Here is a 6,990-nt window from a genome sequence, read left to right on the forward strand (position 1 = left end):
AATCGCTGAAGGTGTAGAGATACCCTTAAGCGATCCCCCTCAAACTTAATCAGCTCATTGAAGTCAAGCTAGTGACAGAAAACAAGCGCTTGTTGGGAGGCAATGATATACCATGGATTTTACCCGTTTTTAATCATGGTATACTAGTATTTTATTATATATTTAATCTGTTTTCTAGCCTGTTAGGTATGTTTTCATGTTCAAGAGCATTTCGTGAGAAAGTGATGTTTTTGGAGCATTTTAGGAGTGCAAGAGATGATACACCCGAGTTGACCATTTAAGACCAAGTCGGAAGTCAACATTGCGATTATAATTGATCGATACTCACCCTGAGTTGTCGATCGATGTAGCTGAGAAGATCCGCATATTAGAAGATTATAATCGATCGATACACATCCTGTGTTGTCGATCGATATCGAGGACGAAATGGTTTAGCCAACTACTTCACCAAGACTTCACCAAATTACGAGATCGCCCCTGACGAGTTTTTACCTAATGGAAATGCTTAAATATTCCTGCTAAGTGTTTTTGACGAGAGAACCTTCAGAAGCTTTGAACAACTTAGAGAAAAGCAGAGAGTGTGAGAGAGAGACTAGAGTTTTATTTGTTTTTGAGAGATTGGAGAGATTTCTCATCTCCTTTTGTATTTCTACTTATTTCTATCTATGCAATTCTTTCATCTATCCATTATCATGAATTGCTTAGCTATGTCTGAGTAGTCTACTTGTTAGATCTAAGGTTTAAATAGGTTTGTGGGATTAGCCCCAAACTATAATTGCTAAGTTGTGGTACTCATCAAATGGATTGCACCCTATGCTTGTTCTAGATTAGCTAACTAGAATATAGATCACTAGGATCTTTGATTATCTGGAATTATCCATTTGAACTAGCTTGTCTCCTGTTGAGAAGAGCGACATCTCCTCCTTGAGACCTAGTGTTCATTATCGGCTCGCGCCTAGGCATATCTAGAAGCCGTCAATCGATATCCCGACAGGTGAATCGATCGCGGAGCGAAAGGTGTATCGATCGATATCTCAAATGGATGTCGATCGACTCTTTTTCTGTGTCAACATACGACAGTTGCGGCCAAAGATCTAGATTATTTAACCAGTGATACATCACTAGAGTTAAGCGGCTGAGATCTATAGTATCATGCAAGCAACTTGTTAAAGCATTTATAGAAATTATAATCTTCATTCCTGAATAAAAGCCTTATGTCTAGCACTCTTTATCACATTTAAACAACCCATCATATTGTTAGTTAGAGCAACTACCTTGCTCATTTTAGGAATTGCTATTTTATTTCCATCATATAAACCAACTTCACCTAGGATTTATTAGTAGATTTTATTTAATTGGTTCCCTAGCTCCTCGTGATTCGATCGCTAAGTACTACAGCTGTACCTCTTATTTGAGAGAGTAAGCTCTACTGGGTAATTTGAGCACTATCAAATTTGGCGCCGTTGCCGGGGAGCTTTGATCGCCATTAGATTTAATCTTATTAATCTTAGGTTTTTCTTTTTACCCTCTTTCTGATTAAAATTTTTCTTGTCTTTTCAGGTACATGCCCAGCAGTACCAATAGCAACAGGGGAAATCAACTATTATTCTCAGAAGATCCTGCACACTTGGAACGCTCAATCCGCAAAGACCTACACTCCGCATCGATCGACAGAACCGCAGCACCGTCAACTGATACTCACGTTCAACCGTCGACCGACACTCAGACAGCACCGTCGACCGATACCGTTCGCCGATCCACATCGTTCGATACAACTCACCGTACATCGATCGACACTATTCTGCGAAGCATGGTCGCGATTGTTATTCTCACGCATGGCGAGAATGGAAACCTGTATGACCAAGATGGTCATCTGCGTAATGCAACAGGTCAGAAGCTAGATGCACAAGGAAACATAATCCCTGAGCCTGAAGTTGAGGCTACAGGCGAAGCTCAAACACGATCGTTGGCAGACTACAATCGTCCAGACGAGTACTACACCAACAGATCAGCTATTCGACTTCCAGAGATTCAGAAGCCGAACTTCGAGCTCAAGGCTCAGTACTACTCTCTCGTGTCTCAGATACCTTATTCTGGGCTATCACACGAGCATCCTATGGACCATCTGGAGAGGTTCGAGGATCTTATCGCTGCTATTCGTATGGATGGAGTCCCTGAGGACTACCTACTCTGCAAGCTCTTCAAATACTCAATGATTGGAGAAGCTTCGCACTGGCTCAAGCAGCTACCTACAGGATCACTGACATCTTGGGCCGACATCAAAAACACATTCCTGCGTAATTTCTTTGAGGAGGCACGCGCTGAAGACTTAAGGAGAAAAATCGCCACTTTCGCGCAAAAGCATAGTGAGACTTTTAAAGACGCGTGGATCAGATTTAAGTTCTTCCAGCGAGACTGTCCACACCATGGATTCAATGAAGTACAGCTGCTAAGCACTTTCTACAGAGGTATCGCCTTTAGGTATCAGATGGCTCTTGATACTGCTAGCGAGGGGAACTTCAACACTAGGAATCCAATAGAGGCTGTGAGACTTATTGAGAACCTAGCCATTAGCAGCAGCACCAAGAACACTGACTCTGACAAGAAGAAATCGGTTGCAGCCATCGGGGAAGACCAGATGAATGAAGTCAGAGCCAAGATAGATGCTTTACATGCATTTATGGGGCAGCCAGTCTGCTCAGCTGAAGAAAGAGAGGCTAGAGAAGATGATACAGAGGAAGATGTGAACTACATTGGAGGTACTGGATTTCAGAGATATGGAAACCAGAGTGGAAACATAAACTTTTTTGGCAGTGGTCAGAAGAGTAACTACAACCAGAGTTCACAGTATCAGAAACCCTTCACCAACATAAGGAACTACGGCAACTTAGCTTACCAAAACCCACCACCACCCACCCAGGAGAGTAAGTTTGATGCCATGATTGATAGAGTTCTAGAAGGTCAGCAGAAGCTTACAGTAGACTTCAATGGGAAGATTGACTCTGTCTTCCACAATCTGACCACAAGGATAGACACCATTTGCACTCAGGTTAAGAAACTTGAGACACAGATTGTCCAGACTGAAGACTCTATCAGGAGAATTGGAACTTTTAAGGAAGTAGGGGAAGGAAATAGGAAACACCACGTGAATGCCATTATAGATGATGATTTCTGGCAAGTGGTGAAACAGGAGAAGCTACAAGAAGGAGACTTTGAAGTGGAAAGTTCACTAAGCTTCGGTGGATCACAATGGTGTCGATTGATGATGTCTTGCATAATTGCATTGTTTCACCCATTCCTTTTCATGCATTTTCATCATGTAGGTTAGATTCTAGCCATGTTTAGGTTGCATTTTGCATACATGAATCCTTATCAGGTATTGGAGCATCTTATGGAGCTTTTGGAGACATTGGGATGCATTTGGAGCTCAAAAGATGTGAAAAGGAGGATGATTGGACGAGAAGAGCCTGGAGCGACCTGCAGAGGTCGCTGTGAGACCTCACTCCAGCCGGAGCGACCTTGACGACAAAAGCTAGAGCGACCACTCCAAGTCGCTCAGCTTTACACGACTCGAAGACGAAGAAAATGCTCCGGAGCGACCCCTCGATTATCTTTTAAGACCTGTTGTAGCCACTTTTGGCCAGATTATCTTTTGTTGAAGAGAAAACCACAAAATACTCTTGGAAAGTTCATCTTTTGGATTCATTGTTCTCTTGTTATTGATTTCTTATTGATTTCCTGTGTTCATCTACATGTTTAATCTGAAATCCAGTATGGGTTTAAGGTTTAACATGAAGATTAGTGAGTAGTTCTCTTTTGAATTCATGGGTTAGGGAGACTAGGGTGATTAGGTTAGATCAAGGATGTTTTTAGTGTAGATCAATCTCAAGCCTTGCTAGTAGAGTGTTCTTACAGCCTCTTTCGATCTGATCATTCGAAAGTTGGTCTCTAGACATTTCCCACCCAAAAGGTGTTTGTTGAAATGTCCGAGACAACTCTGCTAGGCTCTTAATGCATCTTGCCAAAGATATTTGTTGTTAAGAGTGTTAGGATAGCTAATAAACATGTTCTTATTGATTGCTTTCATATCATTCAGCCAAAGAGTTTTTATGTTTGAGATGTGTTAGCAAATGAGCATTCATCTAGATATAGAGCTTGCTTAGGATCGTGTTTAGGCTTAAGGTCATTCGTTTGATTCATCATTTGTCATCTTTGTTTGATACTTGATCACCCGAAATCATATTCCCGTGCCCATGAGTTCTCTTTCATCATATTTAAGAAAGTCATTCATTTACTGCGCTTTAGTTCTATCTTGTCATCATAGTTAGTTATTGTTTCTGAAATCATTTTAAATCATTGGTTGCATTTAGATTAAGTAAGTGCTTGCGTTCTTAGTGCTTGAAATCCCTCAGAACTGGTTCGACTTATTACTTCCATTTTACTATCATTTGACTTAGGAGCCTCAAAACTCCTAACATCAAATTGGCCTCGTTGCCAAATTCTGAGTAGATTTGAACATTGAGATTTAGTAGCTTGCTTGAGACTAAATCATTTTTAATTTTGCTGATTACTGATTCTCCTTCTTCAATTCCCTTTTGATCTGCAGGTGTATGAACTTGAGGAGCAGGGGTCCAACAAACCTAGTTCCAAGAGCAGCAGACATCCGAGCTTTAGAGAGGGAGTGTGCTAGAAAAAGGAGAGAAGAGGAGCAACAGGCTCACATACAGGATCCGAACATTGAAATGGCTGACCCACAAGCGAATGGCGATGACAACGCCCCACCAGCTCGACCTATTGGTGCCTATGACCGCCCAACTAACCATGGCCACCTGTTAGGAATCAGAGCACCAGCTGTGGCAGCAAACAACTTTGAGATCAAGTCAGGGTTGCTGAACCAGATTGAGAACAACAAGTTTCATGGCCTGGCTGCAGAGAATCCATTCGACCACTTGGACAGTTTTGATAGATACTGTGGTCTCTCCAAAACCAATGGTGTATCAGAGGATTCAAGCTCAAGCTTTTCCCTTTTTCTTTGGGGGATAAGGCACGTCAGTGGGAGAAGTCTCTGCCAAGCAGCTCCATCACCACTTGGGATGACTGCAAGAAAGCTTTCCTAGAGAAATTCTTCTCTACTTCCAAGACAGCTGACTACAGGAATGAGATATCCGGATTCAAGCAGAAGAACTTGGAAGGATTCAGTGAAGCATGGGAAAGGTTCAATGGCTACCTAGCTCAATGCCCACACCATGGTTTCAACAAGGGAAGCTTGCTTAGCACATTCTACAGAGGTGCCTTACCTGAGTACAGAGCAAGATTGGATACTGCAAGTAATGGGAACTTCTTGGACAGAACAGAAGAAGAGGCAGGGAAACTTGTTGAAAACATGGTCAAGAGTGATGCTGTCTACAGTGGGGATCATGACAGAGCTGATAGGTCAGCAGACAAGCAGACAAGAAAAGAGATAAAGGCTTTGCAGGATAAGATTGACATCCTCATTGCTGATAAAGCTTCTCAAGCTCAGATGAACTTTGTTGGTAACCCACAGCACGAGATACCAGCTGCTGTCAATGAGGTTGAAGGTCTGGAAGGTCAGGAAGAGCTGTGTTTTATCAACAACAATGGTACTTGGTACAAGAAGGAGCCAAACTTTCAGTACAACAACTATCAGCAGAGACCTTATTCTAACAACCAGCAGAATGGATATCAGCCTAGGAACAACCAGCAAGGTGGCTATCAGCAAAAGCAAAACCCTCCTCCTGGTTTTTCCAACCAAGGTCAGAACTCTTCTCAACAGCAGCCTGCTCCATCTAGCTCTACACCCCAAGAGAGCAGCACTGATGCACTTCTGAAAAAAATCTTGGAGTCACAGACTAGAAGTGAGAAGCATGTTAGTTATGAGCTGAAAAACCTTCACAACAAGATTGATGGGAGCTACAATGATCTCAACAACAAGTTCAGAGCTTTGGAGAACCAGTTTGCTTCCATGAACACTCAGCAAAATCGCCAACAAGGCTCTCTACCTGGAAAACCTGAGCAGAATCCCAAGGATGCAAAAGCTATCACACTTAGGAGTGGTAAGGAGTTACCTCCTAGAACTCTCACCAAGGATGCTGAGAAACTAGGTGAGGGGGTGGCCATCAACATAGATGATGAAGTGGTTATTGTTGATGAGAAGACTAATGATGAGGTCTTGGAGAAGATTGTGGAAGCTAAGGGTAAAGGAAAGGTTGGAGAGGAGAAGAAGACTGTAAAAGATGGTGAAGTTGTTCCTCCAGCAAAGGAGAATGCTTTTGTCCCTCCTCCTTATGAACCCAAACTTCCATTCCCTGGTAGGTTCAAGAAGCAGTTGCTGGAGAAGTACAAAGCTCTGTTTGAGAAGCAGATGAGTGAGGTTCAGATCACAATGCCAATCATTGATGCTTTCATGCTGGTCCCTCAATACAGCAAGTTCCTGAAAGATGTCGTAGCATCAAAGAAGAAAGAGATGGAAGGTATGATGATTCTCACTCATGAGTGCAATGCCATAATTCAGAGGCTTGATGTTCCAAAAAAGCTAGAGGATCCAGGATGCTTTACACTTCCTTGTACTCTTGGACCCATGATGTTTGAGAAATGTCTCTGTGATTTGGGAGCTAGTGTGAGCTTGATGCCTTTGTCTGTTGCTAAGAAGCTTGGTTTCACTCAGTACAAGAAGTGTAGACTCTCTCTGGTGTTAGCTGATCGTTCGGTGAAGTACCCTGTTGGTATCTTAGAGGACCTTCCAGTGATGGTAGGAAATTGTGAGATCCCTACAGACTTTGTGGTGCTTGAGATGGGTGAAGAAGCTCAAGATCCCTTGATCCTTGGTAGACCTTTCTTAGCCACAGCAGGAGCTATTGTTAATGTGAAAGAAGGCAAGATCGATCTCCATTTGGGTAAAGGGAACATTCTCCACTTTGACATCAAGGAGGTGATGAAGAGACCAGTCATGCAGGCACAAATCTTCTACAT

General features: G+C 42.6%; 1 non-coding gene across 1 annotated transcript; it reads right to left on the minus strand.

The window, feature by feature from the left end:
- Positions 1 to 5,145: 5,145 nt before the first annotated feature.
- On the minus strand, positions 5,146 to 5,253 carry LOC130502202 (small nucleolar RNA R71). Its single transcript, XR_008940174.1, has one exon. It is a non-coding gene; the product is annotated as a small nucleolar RNA R71 (small nucleolar RNA).
- Positions 5,254 to 6,990: the final 1,737 nt, after the last annotated feature.

This window comes from Raphanus sativus, unplaced genomic scaffold (genome assembly GCF_000801105.2).
Source record: "Raphanus sativus cultivar WK10039 unplaced genomic scaffold, ASM80110v3 Scaffold0443, whole genome shotgun sequence".
In the NCBI taxonomy this organism is placed as follows: domain Eukaryota; kingdom Viridiplantae; phylum Streptophyta; class Magnoliopsida; order Brassicales; family Brassicaceae; genus Raphanus; species Raphanus sativus.